The following is a 17,066-nucleotide window of genomic DNA, read 5'->3' on the forward strand; positions in this document are numbered from 1 at the left end:
GCAGAGAAGACTGAAGGCTAATTAAAATATGTATATTTTTTTTAAATGTGCACGATGACATCACTTTCACTTTGCTAAAGTATTACAAATACTGGGAGAAACAGTGCAAGATTATTGTGCTTAAATTTGCTTATTTATTTAAAATAAGGTCAATTTTGCATATGCATGCCAATATCCGTAGAAAATTTACTAACCGCACCCCTACAAATCTATGCTAATCTGCATACGCTAGCATAAATTAAGACGAGTCCTTGCTATAAAAATGCCTTTTTATCCACGTATCTAGAAATACGCTCATGCCTAAGCAGGGAATTTTAAGTTGTTTCCCAGACTGTTCCTGCATCCAACTGCAACCTGTTTATTTTGACCTCAGTTCTTAGAAACTGTTGATGCCACGGTAGAAATATGCTGTGTGTTCCAACAGGCAACAAACAGTCCTAATGACAGAATACTCCATCTGTGCTGCCAGAGCGTACAGCCTCAGTCTATAGCTCGTATATGCTCTAGCTGAGCATGAATCCTCGAAACGCCAAGCGAGCGGGAACGTAACCTGCGCTGCAGCTCGTATTGCAAGGTACGTTCTGACGTGACAAAACTACCCGAAACAGGCCTTTGTCAAGGGTCCCAAGTTAGACAGCTTACATCAGTATAATCCAAATGCACCAGCAGCACTTTTATTCCACTCTCCCTGTTCTGATTTTGTTACGTAGAGGCTTTTTTATTTTTTCTTAATGTTTTAAAACGACAAAGTAAAGAAAACTGGCTTAAAAAATGTCCAGTGCTATCAAAAGGTAAGAGTTAAAGCATGCAGAACATATGGCACTATTTACAGCAGGCTAACACGCTGAATTCAAGGGAATTTTCCATCAACCTCGTACTCTGGAAAAGGTATATTACAGAAAAATGCATGTGGGGATCCTTTAATTTTTCTTGCATCTTCTCTTCTTATATGATGCAGCTGTGGAGCAACACCCACTGGTATTGGTAGCATGAAACGGCGATCCTTTCCTTTTACCAAGGTCTGGTACCAATTACCATGGGTTTAGAGGCACTATATAAAAGACAGTGCTGATTTGTTTCTAAATTTGTATCTTGATTAAACTGTCAGACTATAGCACAAAAGCAGAGCTTACCTGACTTTAAAATGCTACTACAATAAATTATCCAAGAAGTGCAGTACAATTTGAAAATGCTTATACATGGATCAATACTACGCTTTATGTTTAGATTTTGAATTTTGCTCATGCCAAATCAAATGGAATACAAGCAGCATTTTATATTCAAACTGTAAACTCAGTATGTTCTAAGTAAAAACTATGTGAGGAGAGACTGTGAAGCAGGATTTTAAAAATCAGCAAGTTGGCCAAGAGAATAACAACGGCATTATTATTTTCAAAATTACTTTTAACTGTGTTTTGGTACACAAAAGAGCAAATATGAAAGGCCAAAACTCACATATTCTCAGGAACACCGATATAAACCTCCATGGGTCAGAATAATGCTTTTCAGCATTTATCCTTGTAAACAGAGCAGAATTTAGTCTCGCTCTGTTAAAGCAAAGTTGTTTCCCCAAGAATAGCATCAATGATACCGAATATATTTTAACTATCTAGAATATCAACATCTAGGATTAGTGCTGTAAACATACATAGTGATTGCGGTATAATGAAAGAAAAAGTCAACATAAACATGGTGAAGCAAAACCAAGATCAGCCATGCAGAACTTCCAAAAAGTAGTTTAGGAATTAAACTACTGTTATTAAAAATATGATTATTAAAGCTTTAACAGTATACTGAACCATTCTGTATAATGCAAATATTACATAAAAAAATAGAGATTCATTTTCAATCATGATTACAAGCCATCACTTTTCCTAAAGTTTCTGGGTTTTTTGCCAATGTTCTTGTATATCCTAACGCAATTTTTCTACTTACTTTTACACGGTATCCATGTAAGAAAATAGTTATTCTAAATTAATTAATTAGCATGCACCCTTCCAGAGAGGGAACAGATGATAAAAGTATTACATAGTGAGTTCAGGCATATTTTTATACCCTCAAAAGAGGGTAATTGATCCTCCCCTCTCCCCAGTTTCAAATGTGGAACTTGGCTGCTATGGGTTCTTTCCCACACAAATCAAGCCTTAGCTCTTTTGAATTGAAACAATATGGGATGATTATTGTGGGAAATTTTTTACTGTTACTGTAATTCAAAACTTTCTGTACCCAATTTTGCATTTTCTATAAATCAAAAACCCATTTCACTTAGGGCTACAATTAAACAGAGGAAATCAAAGACTAACTTCTAAGCAAGTCTTGCTATTAATCATAGGATGAACTAGTAGTACAACTACTTTTACTACAGTTCCTTTCTGCCTGAGAACTACGTTTTAATCTGAAGCTTGAGCTCTTTAGAAGAGACTGTGTCACAGATGAGACAAATTAAATAAAGGTATACTAAACCGTAAAGCATTCCATGCTATTTAAGATGGAAGAAAAAAACCCCAAAGCATACTGACTTCTGTAGTAACTCCAAAACAACCACTAGCTACAATACAATCAATCACAGTTATTTATAGAAGCCTCTCTCACCTTTTGACACAACAGAAGCCTGCTAAAAAGTACAGCGCCGACAATGTTTGCACTAATGCAATGCTACTACACAGACAACCACTCAGGGTCTGATGCTGCAACTACAGAAGGTATCGTGCTTTTTCCTTCATCAGAAGCAGCCACGGAGTCATGTTGCTTACTTTACGCATCTGAACTGAAATACATCTTTTTCTCCTTTTTGAAGAATAATTTACAAGAGCAACTCATTTCAACATTGAAATTTAAATTTAAAATATGAGACACAAACACAAAATTAAAATACTACTGAAAAATGAAACTGTGTGGAATATGTAAACTCAGGGCTTCTGTTTTTTCAAATTGGAAGTCAAAACGATGCATTTTTATTTCCTAAAAAGAAAAAAATGCGTGTTGTTTGCTAGACAAAATAAAATATGAACTCTTAAATCAACAGAAAGACGTGTTTCACCCAGCTGTCTTGATTTTTTTTTCTCTGTTTCTCAAATTATTTTTTTTTATGTCATTACTGTTTTTCAGTGCCCAGATATTTTTAGGGAGAGGTTTAATGCTTCATGGCATTACTCTTTGCAAAACTCCTACAGAGGTACAATTCACTGAATTATTTGTAGCAATACATCCACAGTAAGAATAAGCAATAATAGTAATTTATTCATAAAATATGGACTAAAAAAAAATTGGCTTCCAGTTAAACACAGTCTGTAATGTGTATTTTCCATGCTAAAGAGAAATCTTTTACTGATTGCGAGGTAAAAATTAAAATGTATCTTGTAAAACTTCCCATTCTTTAAAAATCAGAGACAAAGAAAATAGCTGTGAAGAGTTTGGGGAGTTATTGGACGGGCTTCTTACAAAAACAAAACAAAAATTCTCCCAACACTGACTTATTATTCAAATACCGTGTTTCAATAGAACACCAAGAGAGAAGTTTTCACCTCTGAGAAGAATCAGATTTAAAAAAGCAAATGACTTACTGAGACTACAGATTGAAACATTGTTTTACTATTGATTTTCTTCCTAACGAAGATTTGCAATGTACTTGCAGATCTCATTATCTCTGACAATGAACTCCTGGAGCAATCAACACCTCTGTTTCTCAAGAAGTGCGTTCAAAACATGTCAGTTCATCTGTGACACGATGAGTTCCCAGGTCTTTGCTTCAGTGTGCCAAAACTTACTCATTATTTTGAGCGTACCGTTTACCGAGCTGAAGGAGAGGGGAATTTCTCATTTTGCCTTCCTCCCTGATCTGAGCATCAGGCAAAGGCAGGTACTGACTACACAGGAGATGCACCGGCCAAAACAATGCTTGGAACCATAGCCTTGCCTAGCAGTAATTTTGGAAAGACTGGATGTGAATTGACCTAAGAGTAAAAGAAAAAGTGGTGAAACCCCAAAAATCAAACACAGAAGTTTTGAAATCTTGTGCAAAGAGCACGAAAAAACCTGGAGCACTTACTCCATTTAGATAGTTACAAACCCTGCCCAACTTAACAGTCCAAACTAGAACGTCTGTCCCTTCTCTTTTTCTCCTCAGGTTTATCACACTAATTTCTCCCATTTGATCTCAAACGATACTGCAAACTGAAGAGGGGAAACTGCCTGCCCTGGCTAGCTTACACTCCTTGGTGCTCAGCAAGTCTACACACATCTTGGATGGGAAGTGTTCTCACACCACAGGTAATGAGAATGTAAGAAGGCAGGTTACCACAACCACTCAGGAGCCAGCTGGAGACACCTAAATGCAAGAATAGAACATAACTTGGGGCTCAGTAGCACTTGCCCAAAGATTTTCAGCACCATTAATAATCAGGCTATAAAGCTCTCAAATTGGGCAGAGGATTACTAGGAAACATTTCAGAAAACTCTGGCTGTAGGTCTCCTGTATTTTCGCTTTGGGTTCAAAGCACTGTTTTTCACACAGCTGCAGATGAGAGGAGAGGGGAAGCGGTGGTAGGAGCAGGAGAGGACATGGAAGCAACAGAGTCTGGGACTACCAGTGGGTGCAAAAGTAAGTCCTATGCATGAGCATCTGTAGGATTCAATTGTCATAGGCACACTTATTAAAAATGCAGGGGGAAAAAAAACCCGGCCAAACAAATGGTTTTTACAGTATTCATTAAAACACAGTTGGCCTCCTGCAGTAACTGAAGCGGCACGGCTTTAGCTGGCTTGAAGCTGTCCACATGGTGGAACCAGTGTGGCTCTCTGCGCTCAGTCAAACCCTCGCCTGCTTCCCAACTCTCCGCATCACGTGTGTGTCTGGGGCACTCTCCAGTGTGCCTGTGCCCTTGATGAGAACAAAAATCGGAGACGGGGTGACTGAGAAAGCCTGCTCACTTGAGCTGACTGTAATTTGCTACACAATGACAGTGCTGCACGAACCAGGCACGCTTGCCTGTTTTCTAGAAACTAAACTCAGTACAAACAGAGGCTAGGTTGCTGTAAAAAGAAATAAATCCTAAACTCAGCTACATTCAGGCAAGCAGTAGGCTGAAAAGAATGGAAATATCAGAGAAAAAAAAAAAAAGAGTCAGCAAACAAAAGGTTTAAAATATGCCAGTGCCTTTATTTTTAAAAGCTCCCTCCCAGTTCTCTATTCTGCAGGGAGCACATAAAATGTTATGATTTGTAAGTTTTAGTTTCCATGGTCATTGTTTAGTATTCTGTAAAGGTTTGGAGCTTTTTGTTTTGTTTTGTTTTTTAGTCAATGATCTAATTAACTACCCCATACAATCTTAAGATGCCATCGACATACTGCATTTTAATTATTCGTACAGCAGAATCCTAAGCTGGAAGGGCCACAGACCAGGCAACTTCACAGCATCTTTCTATTGAGCTGTTCTGATCAGAGTTAAACTTTGATTTGAGTTATATCCATGCAGATGCTGTGCGTGTTGCAATCTTTCCTATTACTTATGAATGCATAAAACAGAGCGACTAATTTACAAGACAGTGATGATGAAAGAAACCTCATGGCAAGTAAGCAAGTGAGCACATAACCTTCCAGTTTGGTGAAGAATACCACTGAATTTTGGGAGGCAGAGGAGTCTCCTCCAAAAGCTATGAGTGAAAGTCTCCATTCAAAGGAAGTCAAGGACTAGAATAGCAGCTGCAACACAGATCTAGACTATGAGATGCCGCCTTATGCAAAGCGGTGTTTAACCCCTCGAATTCTGCAGGCACAGCATCTCAAAGCAGCCCACAACTTCTCCCTTCTCAGCTCAGTGTTCTCCACATGTGTGTTGTACGTGGTCTATTCAGACATCAACTGTTTCTCGTGGAAGAAATCTCATGGGCAACGCCAGAGTTATCTCCAACTTACAAGAGGAGGTGCTGAGGCAGAGAAGGAGGAGGAAACTTGAAGAGGCTCTTACTGTTACACCCAAGGCTGAGTGTAAAAGAATCTCCCAACCTCTTACTCATTTTTCCAGACAAGGGCGCCACAACTTCCACATACAAATACTTCATCAAGGCCTAATTTCTGGACAACAGCATGCCTAAGATACATAATTTACAAATTAAAGGATATTCTATTAAAGGATAGAAGAGTAACTAGAGAAACTCTTGGGACTGCAGATTATACTGATTAGTTAACACCATTGATTTCAATGGCACAATAAAAATTATTTTTTGTATACAGTATTTCTCCCAGCGGCTTCTACAGCAGTAGTTCACAGTACATAAAGGACATAAAAAAGCTGTTAGCTATCTGAAGTGGTTTGAGTGGGACTTAAACTCTATGCAGGCCTTGAACTAGTCATGTGCAAAGAGATGAAATTCACTCTGTGAAGAATGGCTTTACTTTTTTTTTTTTTTAATTGCCATGAGAAGTAATACCCACTAGACAGTGATGTGAAACACCGCCATTGATCACCTGGATAAACCTTTTCATTACAAGCGTTTTTCAAAACTACTCATTTGGAGCTGTAACGAAGTCTGCAAGTGTAGTGGCAAAGTAATTTTTCAACTTGATCCCTTGATGTCAAGTGAATTGTGAGACACTTATGTTTGTTCTTCCACTACTTGCAACTTTAAAACTAATACATGACGTTAGGCCGTAGGCCTGTTTTTTCACAGATTAAAAGCTTGTTAGCTCTTCCTGCTGAACCTTCAATTAATCTGTATTTTAGGTTAGATTGTATCTCAGGAGGAACACGCAGATGACAAGACAAGTTACAAAATTCAGAGATTTGATACTGGCTCACGCACACCCCCTTTTCCACCTGAAGTTCAATCCACCACCAGGCGGATGTATAATCTTTCACCTACTCAGCGCAGCAGGCATCAAAAGTTAAAAGGCTTGAAGCAATTATTTTGACAATAATGGAATTTTAGTGCTTCTGTGTCCAACCCAGAACCTTATGTGGGTACAAAACTGCCATATCCAGCCGACAGTGTAAAGAAATCTATTTTGGGAAAAGAATTACGCTTATACTCTAAGCTCCTTCAACTTGCTAAAACTGATTGCAAGATGCGGACTGCAGTGCCACAGACTGCAGAAACATTCACAAGCAAGTACCTATATGTGCGTACAGTACCTTCCATAAGCATGGAAGTATCTTCATAAAGTTACAACCATTTCATTGTCACTCCGGGCTTCCAGACTGGCCCGCTCTTTACAACAGGCACAACCACCTTTCAGTTTGCTTTTCCCTCCCAAATCAGTCCTCTTTTTTCGAGAAACTCGAGACCACCTTGTTCCCCACTGGCTGTATCTGCAGCCAAGTGCCGTTCCTCACCCGTTTGCCTTAAGCAACACAGTAAGTTTTGCATCCTGAAAGCATTTTGGGGCCAAAATTACAAGCACCTGACGGATGCCATTTTTACCCTGTTAAACACAACGCCCTGCGAGCATTTTATGTTACAGAGAAGAAAGTAATTGCCACTCCAAATAAAGTACTAAATAGCATCTTAAATGTGTACACGTGAATATTACACGTTCAACTTCATTTTTATTTACACCAAATAGGAGTGCATCCATACAAAAAACCACTCTGATCTCCTGCGTGAAACATATATATTGTAGAGTGGGTTATACTTTAAATGAAATAATTTTATAGAGGCATTCAGAAGGCACCGAGGAGACAGTAGAAATAATTGTTTTAGTATAATTTAAAATGTAAATGTCATGTAATATGTAATTTAAATGTAAATCTGCACCTTAAACCTTCAATCCATCAATGTAAATCTCCATTTAAGAAACAAAATTTCCATGTGATCATGTTAATTCCTCCTTCTACAATAATTATAGAATGAGAAATGTATAACCTTCCATTAAAAAACTGCTAACTAACTATCTTCATAACAGACTGAGTTGGAAAACTATTTTAAAAAATGGTTACTAATAAAAATAAATGTAAAGATGTAAATGGTTTATTCACATGATAACTAAGCAACAAGAAACCCCCTATATTTCACACTGCATTAAAAACAAAACCAAACCCCTCGATGAACCCCCGCAGCAAAATTTATATGTGCATGCCCTTTGGGCCTGTAACAGAGCTTCCATCCGTCTTGGGATATGATCAATTCCTTCCCACGCACCCTGCAATTCATAAATGCATGCTGGAGTAGGAAGAATACCAATGCTGTGTCCCTTAAAACAAGAAAGCAAGACTCTTGACACTCCTTGGTTTAAATTAGACACAGCAAGAAGGTAAAAAACTAACCGCGTCAGTCCATAAGGTCATGCAGAATGTAACATTCTTTAAATGCACTTTAAGAGTCATTCGAGGTCAGGCTTCCTGTATCAGTTTTTTAAATGAGTGCTACTTTGGTTCAAGAGTATAATCCAAAACTCTCTGATATCTGTGGGAGACTTTCCACTGACTCAGGACTGGATATACTATTTCGTTTCCTATAGACCAATAAGACAATGCATCTCATCTGCCAAAGGTAACAAAAATATCATGAGAACTCTCCTATCTTTAAAAAAAAAAAAAAAAAATCTGCAATCAGAGAGAAAAATAAATATCAAAAAGAAAGGAAAAAAAACAGAATGGTTTATCAAAGAGTAAAATCTTTTGAAAATAATACTTGCTGTATATACAAATGTAGAAGTAAATACACCAGAGCTCTTTGTGTATGGGTAGCAAAACAAATACAATGATCAAAATCTCTTGAATGCAATTAAATAACTTTCCTACCCTTTTGCACACTGAATTCCAATAAAAAACATGACTAATTTTTAAAAGATTGCAAAGGCATTTAAAAGCGCACGTCAAAGCTTTGTGTTCACCAACTCAGTACTTCCTGAACTGAAACAAGTCCATCTAAAACCTTGTAAAAATTTGGAACTTCTTTATGGTTATTACATCTTGCAGATGAAAATGCAAATGAATTCTTCTACAGTTTTATCTTCTGGTCAGAACAAAGTCTTTTCTATCACCTATCCTATTGTGATTCTGTAACACCAGTTACTGTGAGTAATGTATTAGAAAGACTAATATAACTTGGGTCAAAAAAATCAGTATTTTGTGTATCACCTTTACAGAACCCTCAATCTGACACCTCTCTCTGATGAATTAACTTCAGTGTGAAGTATCTTGGCCTACCATGGTTGTAAAACACAAAAACACTATCATGTATTTCCCTATGCTACTCAGTGCCACTGCCTGCCCCCCCCCAACATTAAAATAAATAGACTTGATGGTGCAGCTTCTTGTTTCCTAGCTCCTGAGATCAACTGTTTCCAGTGTACCTTTCTATTTTTGAAATTACTTAAAACAATAAAAAATTAAATAGAGAAAAATAAAGAAAAGAGGACTAGTTTCAAATAATGCCATTTTTTCTAATTTGGCATACTAAGAATATTTGTGCCTGTAGTTATAAAAGCATGTGAACTCTTTTATTATTAAAATTGAAGCTACCCTCTCCTTCTGGAAATGTCCGCTTACATTGAAAAAAGAATTTCAGGAGCTCAATGAATGCCATCGTAAACATATCTATAAGCAGGTATCTGAATACATGGGCAACATGCCAAGTGTATCTCAGATTTAAAGTGTTGCAAAATATCAGTCAGCAATTCAAACATAATCAATCAAAGGCTATAGAAAATGATGACTTAATTAATATTTAATAAAGGTATATTGGTTATTATAATAATAAATTCATTTTTTCCTTAGCTCCTCTTCCCTCCCCTTTGCAAAGTTTTCAGTCGGTATCCAAAGCAATTTACTTTTCTGTTTGTGTTTTAACAAGTTTGAAAAGAGCAAATCACTTTGAAACTCCAGAGAGATTGCAAAGGAGCTAAATGTTTTCCTTGGCAGATAACAGGATACGACAGTTGAGGTTAATTTAAACTTACGTGTATAAAAATAAGTAGGTAGTACATTGCCATCTTAAATCTACGGAGTCCTTCCAAAAAGACTGCCTAATTTAAATAAAGAATGCATAAGGTAAGGCATCAAGTACATACCAAATATGGAACCAAGATTCACTCTTCTTTTAATTCATAAAACTCTCATTTGGAGCATCAGTGAGATGAAGCTCTTTGGAGGCTCCACGCTTTTTTTAAAACAAACTAACAAAACATGATCAATGCTTAGACCTGTATTTTGGAGTATCACGCCTGGAGAATTTTTATGAGAGTTTTGAAGTTTTGTGGAAGACCCTGAAAACCACTATAGCAGTCAGATCATTATTACGGACTATTATGTATATAGGCTTAATCCAAATCCCATTTGAAGTTGATGGAAAAAACCCTGTCACCTTCAGAGGCCTTTGGATCAGATCCTTTGTTTCGAGAGGTACGGCATAGCAAATTTCAAACCTATGCAAGAGGGAAAAGTACACAACTACTAAACAAGCGGTAACACTAATCTTCTGTGAAAAAAGACTGTTTTTACAGAGAGCAACTCATAAAGATGCATTCTTGTATTTGATGGTATATATTTTTAAAAGATTGTCTGCAAAGGCCCTTATTTTGGGCATTCCATTCCTGCATATCCACCTACGAATTAAGGCATCTGAAACAGAATTATGTTCTGGTTTGGAGATCGTGAGTCAAATTTTAATGAAATCCTACTAGCACTGGGGTCACTAGGAGATTTAAAATATTCTACCTGAGTGCAGGAATAGCTGCGGAAAAAGTTCTGCATTGTTCCTTGGAAAATCACAAATTGGTCTGCTTGCTAGTGAGAAGTTATAGATCAGATTTATTAGTGATTCCACAAATGTGCATGCATACTACGTTAGTGAATATCTGGGTAGAGGGGGATTGCTCCAGAGCCCATCAAACTCAACAGAATTCATCCCAGTGTGGATCAGGCACGGAGTCAAATGCATAAACAAGTACAGATTTGCACAGCCAGTACAGTTTACAGTAGTATAAACTCAGGCCTTGCGAAAGTGCGTGTGCACTTGAAAACATCCACCCCGCCATTTTATATCTACTGGGATCACTCGACTTACGAGTGTCTATTGTGCTGGCTACAGGGATTTAAACTTTTTGTCTTCTGGCTGCAATCAGCTAAGTCTAGCTAGCTGCATGCACACTGAATAAATTAATATCTACCTTTGCAAAAATCAAATGCACTGTACAAGGGCGGACGCTATATGAACACATATGTAACTATGAAGAAACATGTCCTACATATGTCTTATTTGAGAAACAAAGAGAAATCATATTTCTAAATATTTTTTTTTTCTTCTCAGATAGGTACAGGCACCATAAATCAAAATTAAAACTGTATGGCAGTATTGCTTTGTTTTTTTTATATATATATATATATATATATATATGTTAGACCTCCACAACAACCACCGTCGCAGGGGGAGAAGGAGGGAGGGCTGATTACCTGCACCTGTTTCAAGCTGCGAGCAACTGATGCAGTTAGTAGGAAAAAAATGCCTAATTAGAGCGCATTTCCATTTTCTTGAGGGAAGGTGTCACGATCACAGGCCTGCCTGCACCTTGAGCACCCATGTGCACAGGAGACTTGGAACGCTGCCCTAGGAGATAGAAGGCCCTGCCGAGGTTTCTCACGCCACAGGAATATATGTGGCACACGGACGAAGGCCGATTACAGTGAAACCGCTTTGCCTGCACGGCAGCTGCTCAAACACTGAGTGGATGTGAATTACACCCCTCCTTCCCCCCCAGAAAAAAATTTTTTTCTTCAAAAGAAATCTGGATGAAACAAGGCATTCCTTCCACCCGTCCTTTTATTTCTCCTTAGCTGCTACAAAATGTTTATGAATACTTGGCATGTACTAGAAGGCAGTGCTGTACCAGTACAGCCACACAAAACATAATCCAGCCTTAGAGTCTTGTGTTATCTTCTACAGTCAACGAAGACGAGAACTCCGGACTGCACCCACATCTGAAAGTGGTGACTCCTGCTCCATTCCCTTTCCCTTTCTTCTCCCCGCCTCCTCCTTGCTCCCTCTCCCTTTACCCACAATAAAATCTCCCTTAACCTGATCCAAACCTGGCAGCGTTCACCCAGACAAAATTCCGATTAATTTCAAAAAGTTTAGCCTGAATAAGGACGCCACACGTCCCTTTTATTACCTGGGAAAGTGGCCCATCACATCGTAACCCACCTATTTTGTGTAAAACGCTGTGGACGACGCTCCCCTTGTTTCCTTGCAAGCTGCTCTCTGCCTTGCACGTAACAGTGCTCTCTGTCGAGCACTCCCGATTACTCACAGGCCTAGAACATATGTACCTTTCCCTCATGTTCCCCGCTTTCCCTGCCCCAGCACCGCTTGGTGAAAGCCATATTTTTAGGAAAGCTAGGTGGGAGTTTAAGAATAGACTGTTCATTTATCAGCAACACCTTAAATCTCCTTTTGGAGGATAAAAAGCCATTTGGAGGATGGGGGTGGGGGGAAAAAGACGGAGTCTGGAGCAAAAAACAGTGCATCTTACATTATTTTCACCATGTTTCACTCAATTATTATCTGAAAATACGCAAAACTTCATCCTAGCCAGCTACAAAAAAATTCTTTTAATTAAGCAAAGCATTGTCTATGCTTTTAATTTTTCACTCCATGCACCAAACATTTTGTACAAAAATCTTGGCAGTCCAGCACAAAACACTTTCAAAATGTAAATGCTCTAGCTTATGTGCATAATTCCTGAGGCATTCATCTGAAGGGCTGAATATTCCTACTGGCAGTTATATTTCAAGTTACACACTAAAAATAATTTTAAATTTAAAACCTGCATTTCACCAATCTAATGAACAGATTTTAATCCTTCTTCAATTAACACACACGTGATCTTTATGCACTGTTATGCTCATTTTCAGCACACTTCTAGAAATTCTCACTGTGAAATAAACCAGTAATAAGGCAATTCTGCTTCTTTTACTTTCACAGCGATCATTTCTAGCAAGCCACCACAAAATAATGAACTAATACACCAGAAGCAATTTTATATTCCTTTAAGTGCTAGTCCTCAGCAACAGAACAATCCCCAACAAGCATTACAACCTAAGAAAAAGAAATCCTCTTTAGATAAACAGCATCATTAGGGGCAATATCATTGAATACTCTGAAATTTCTCAGTGAGGAGTGTTTAGCAGTTTGTGATTTTATAACAACTACTACAAGTTGAAACCCTCAACTAGTATTTTATTTGCATTGTACTGTGCAGCTACTACAGGCCTCTAAAAAGTACTTGGAAGAAATTGATCTTAGCTATGACCAAGCCATACGTTCCTGAATTCCTTTCTTAATCTACACAGTTCACTAAAACATTCTCTACTCACTTTGAGCTTGACCGGCCAATAAATACTGCTTTACTACTTAAAGTTATGAGTTGTTTTTCAGTTTATGTTGCCATAAAACAGTTCAAATGCAACGCCAATACGAAGATGGTTTTGATACAATGCTGTCAATGGCCTGAATTTAAAACTATTTTTGTACAAGTCAGTAGGTATTTTCTGATTATTTTGTGGAGGTTTTTTGCGGAGAAAAAAACCCCAAACTTATTTGGATTTGTTTTGTTATTTACTTTAATTCCTGGATATAAATAAAATTAAAGGAAAAGATTAAAATATTTTACATAAGCGTCCCATTTTTTCAGTGTAGAGGAAAGCATTTTGTTTTACAAATATATATGAAAGGACTAGTTTTCTCATAAGTGTCTCTAAAATTAATTTATTTCCAGATCTTTTAATTCGCACATGCACTTGTCTATATAAAGAATACAAAGTCAGTATTATAATAGGTCTGGCAATTTCACAGTAGTAATAAATCTTAAGTGTATAACCGTCTGCCAAATTGTGCCTAACTCAGTACATCTATATCCACATGCTACTTTGATCTATAAATGGCATTACTCTAATATTTAAGTATTATACTTAAAATAAATTCCTTCATTAACATCCGAAGAGCAAGAGAAAGAGAGTGGGAGTGTGCGTGAGCATGTGCCCGTGCGCGCATGTAAAAGATAAAGAAGAAAATACACTTACGGCACTTATGGACCTTTAAAGGCCATCAAAGATACTATTTTAAAAATATATTATAAAAATGGTAATAATAAACTAATCCTGAACAATTCCAGGTATTATAAAATTTAAGTATGAACCCTGAAAATATTTATGTCCAAATTCACGTTGCTAAGACAATCAGGAAACATAATTGTAATGAGATACAATTACTGCAGATCATCATACAGTCACCTTAAAAAATATTAGTTGAGAAATGCGAACGCGTACCCTCGTGTATACGCACACAAATGGCAAAAAACCCTACGTACTTGTTAGCAGCTGCATTAGAACTGCTCTGCACATGGACGTTTAATAATGTTTCAAACCTACTGAAATATTAAATAAATATAAAAACTTGCACCGCCCAACTTTGTTTCTTTTCTTGAGCTTCCTTCTATTTAAAAAAAAAAAAAAAAAAAAGGGAAGGGGGAAATGCCATTCAAGAAAAAAGCTATATTGTAATCAATGAAGGCAAGACTGGCACAAGTCCTAGAACATTTGCATTCAGAAATAAAAGCTGTGATCGACCTTTGTCTGCTAAGAAAATGAAGCTTGCTGGTTTTAAACAGACTAGCGAAGGGAGGGGCAGACTTGATAGAGAGGGAGAAGAGAACCTAAAAACCAGCAACAATAGCAAATATTAGTATATCACATCCCTAATAGCCAGCAAGTGATCATCCTGAACGAGCCTAAACCTCGCTGGGCGGATAACGTAGTACTGGTTAATAATAAATTAATGGGAAGACGCGAGCCAATTTGCCGATACCCATGTAGTTTCTGAAACTTAATTTTCCTACTTGGCAAGGACTTGCCGCTCACGCCATGGTAGCGGCACATAAACACGAAACGCTGGTGGCACGTCAAGGGGGGAAGCCGGGAAAGCGGTGGGAAAGCGAGCTTACCCTGTGCAAGGGTGGGAAGCCAGCCAGCCTCGGGGAAGCCGCCGATGGTGGTGGTGGTGGTGGTTGGTGGTGGTGGTTGGTGGTGTTCACCTTGCAGCTCTGCAGTCTCCTGGAAAAAGCAGGCAGAAGGCACTGAAGGGAGCTCGGTGGCATTTCTCGCCCTTGCACAAGGCCTGAGAAGAGGAGGGGAAGGCGGTCCTTACCTAGCAACCGGCGCCGGCTTCTCCCGCTCCTCCGCCCGCTCCCCTGCCACAACTGCCCCCGGCTGCCAGCGCCCGCCCGCCCGCCCGGCAGCAACAATGGGCGGCTGCGAGGGGTGGCATGAAAGGGAGGGAAGGGAAGGGAGAAGCGAGGGGAGGGAGGGAGAGAGACGGAGGGAGAGGGAGAGAGAGGGGAGGGGAAAAAAAAAAAAAAAAAAAAAAAGAGAAGCGTGTTAAGCTTGTCTGGTAGTTAACAAGTCTTGAATGAAGAATGTTAGCAAACAGACAAACAGCATGTCTGATGCATGCTAATAGTCCTGGCTTCACCACTGACACTATGAATAATTCAGTAGAAAGGAGGGAAAAGAAGGGGACGGGGTGGGGGGGAGAGAAAGAAAAAAAAAAGGCACCCTCCACCCTCCCTTCACGCTTTCAAACGTCTGCAGAGAAGACGAGAATAAAAAGTATGCTGCAACTTTCTCCTTTCCACCCATCGCTAAGAAAATATTCAGCAAAAAGGCCTGCTAGGCACCATCACTTTCGCCAGTGCTGCCTCTCGGAGATTTTCGATTCCTATTTTTGTTGGCTATTAATTTCCTCCCCCCCCCCGCCTTTACCGCCTATTTTACTTCTTTTGTCTAGGAGCTGGCACCTGTCCCAGAGACGGCATTTTACTGCACATCCCCTTTTCCCTCCTCAGCGGAGAAAGGGGGGGGGGGGGGGGGGGGGGGGGGGGGGGCGAGGTTTGCAAGGACGAAACAGCCTCTGCACCCCCTACCCCACACCCAGCCCCCTGCCTCCCTCCCCCCCAATATTTCCATTTCAGCCATGGTCAAATTACAAGGGGGTTTAGAGGGATATCATCCGCCCTATTTCACATGGCGCAGATACCTAAAGCCATTAAAAATATATTTCTATTAAAGCCAGCGAGAGCAGCTCGTTCCCTAAGCAGCACTGTGCACTGATACTCGGGGGAGAAAAATCACAAATAAAAGCCTTCATTCTCACAGCATACAAACTAGCAAAGCCCGATTCATCGCTCAGTCAAAGAAATCAATTTCTTTAACGGAGGAAAAAGAGAGAGAGGAGAGAAAGAGAAAAGGAGCAGCGGAGGGGAAAACACTTGGAGCTTTAACCTCGACATTGCGATATACAGTACAGCCGAGCACAGCGCAGGAGAGACGGAAAATGAGCCCCGTTCTTAAAACGGTGGAAGAGGAGGGTTAAATAAAGCAGAGGGAAAAGAAGATCCTATTTGCAGCATTTTTAAAAGTTCTGCTCTGGCAAAGGCCGTCTGAAGGGGAGGCCCTTGCAGCAGGAATGCGAGCGGCGGCAGCAGCAGCAGCAACCTTTTTTTTTCAGAGTCCAGCCTCCCCCTTGTGAGCGACTGGAGCAATCTGGCTAAGGAAGAGGAGGAGGAGGAGGACGTGAGCTAGCGAAACGCAGAGGGCTAGAGCTGATGATGAAAGAGAGGCACGGCCCTGCGTGAGCAGGCTCGTTTTCATCATACGCAGAGAGACACACAGAGCCATCTATCTATCCATCCCGCCATCCCTCCCTCCGCCGCCGCGAACCCAGCGCCCCGCCGGCCAGCGGCAGCCGCTCCGGTCCCCCCCCGCCCCGGGGCTTCGGATGGGGACGGCCCGGCCGGGGGCAGGAGGGGGGGGGACGGACGACGGACTGGGGAAACCGGGGAGGGAAAAAAAAAAAGAGCAACGGGGGGGCGGGGGGGGGAAGGCGCTGCGCTGGAATGCATATGCATCCACGCTATGGCAATATGCTTGACAGTACAGTGCGGTTAATGAAGCTTTTAATGGGGGGGGGGGGGGGAAGGCGGGGAGAAGTTCCTACGGAAATATCTTCCGGGATTAAAAGGGAGAGAAGAGGGCTCTTCTTTCTATTTACACGTACCCAGACGTCTCTCTGTAGCA

At 39.9% G+C, this 17,066-nt stretch overlaps 1 long non-coding RNA gene across 1 annotated transcript in view; it reads right to left on the bottom strand.

Annotated features, from left to right (window-relative positions):
* Window positions 1-15,734, bottom strand: part of LOC141744446 (uncharacterized) — a 104,606-nt gene extending 88,872 nt beyond the window's left edge. The window contains exons 1-2 of the long non-coding RNA XR_012587455.1: window positions 15,139-15,734; window positions 14,936-15,044 (exon numbers count right to left, since the gene is read on the bottom strand). This is a non-coding gene — a long non-coding RNA (uncharacterized LOC141744446). The remainder of the gene's footprint in view (window positions 1-14,935; window positions 15,045-15,138) is intronic.
* Between the last annotated feature and the right edge of the window lie 1,332 nt (window positions 15,735-17,066).

The sequence above is a fragment of the Larus michahellis genome, chromosome 1 (genome assembly GCF_964199755.1).
Source record: "Larus michahellis chromosome 1, bLarMic1.1, whole genome shotgun sequence".
NCBI lineage: Eukaryota > Metazoa > Chordata > Aves > Charadriiformes > Laridae > Larus > Larus michahellis.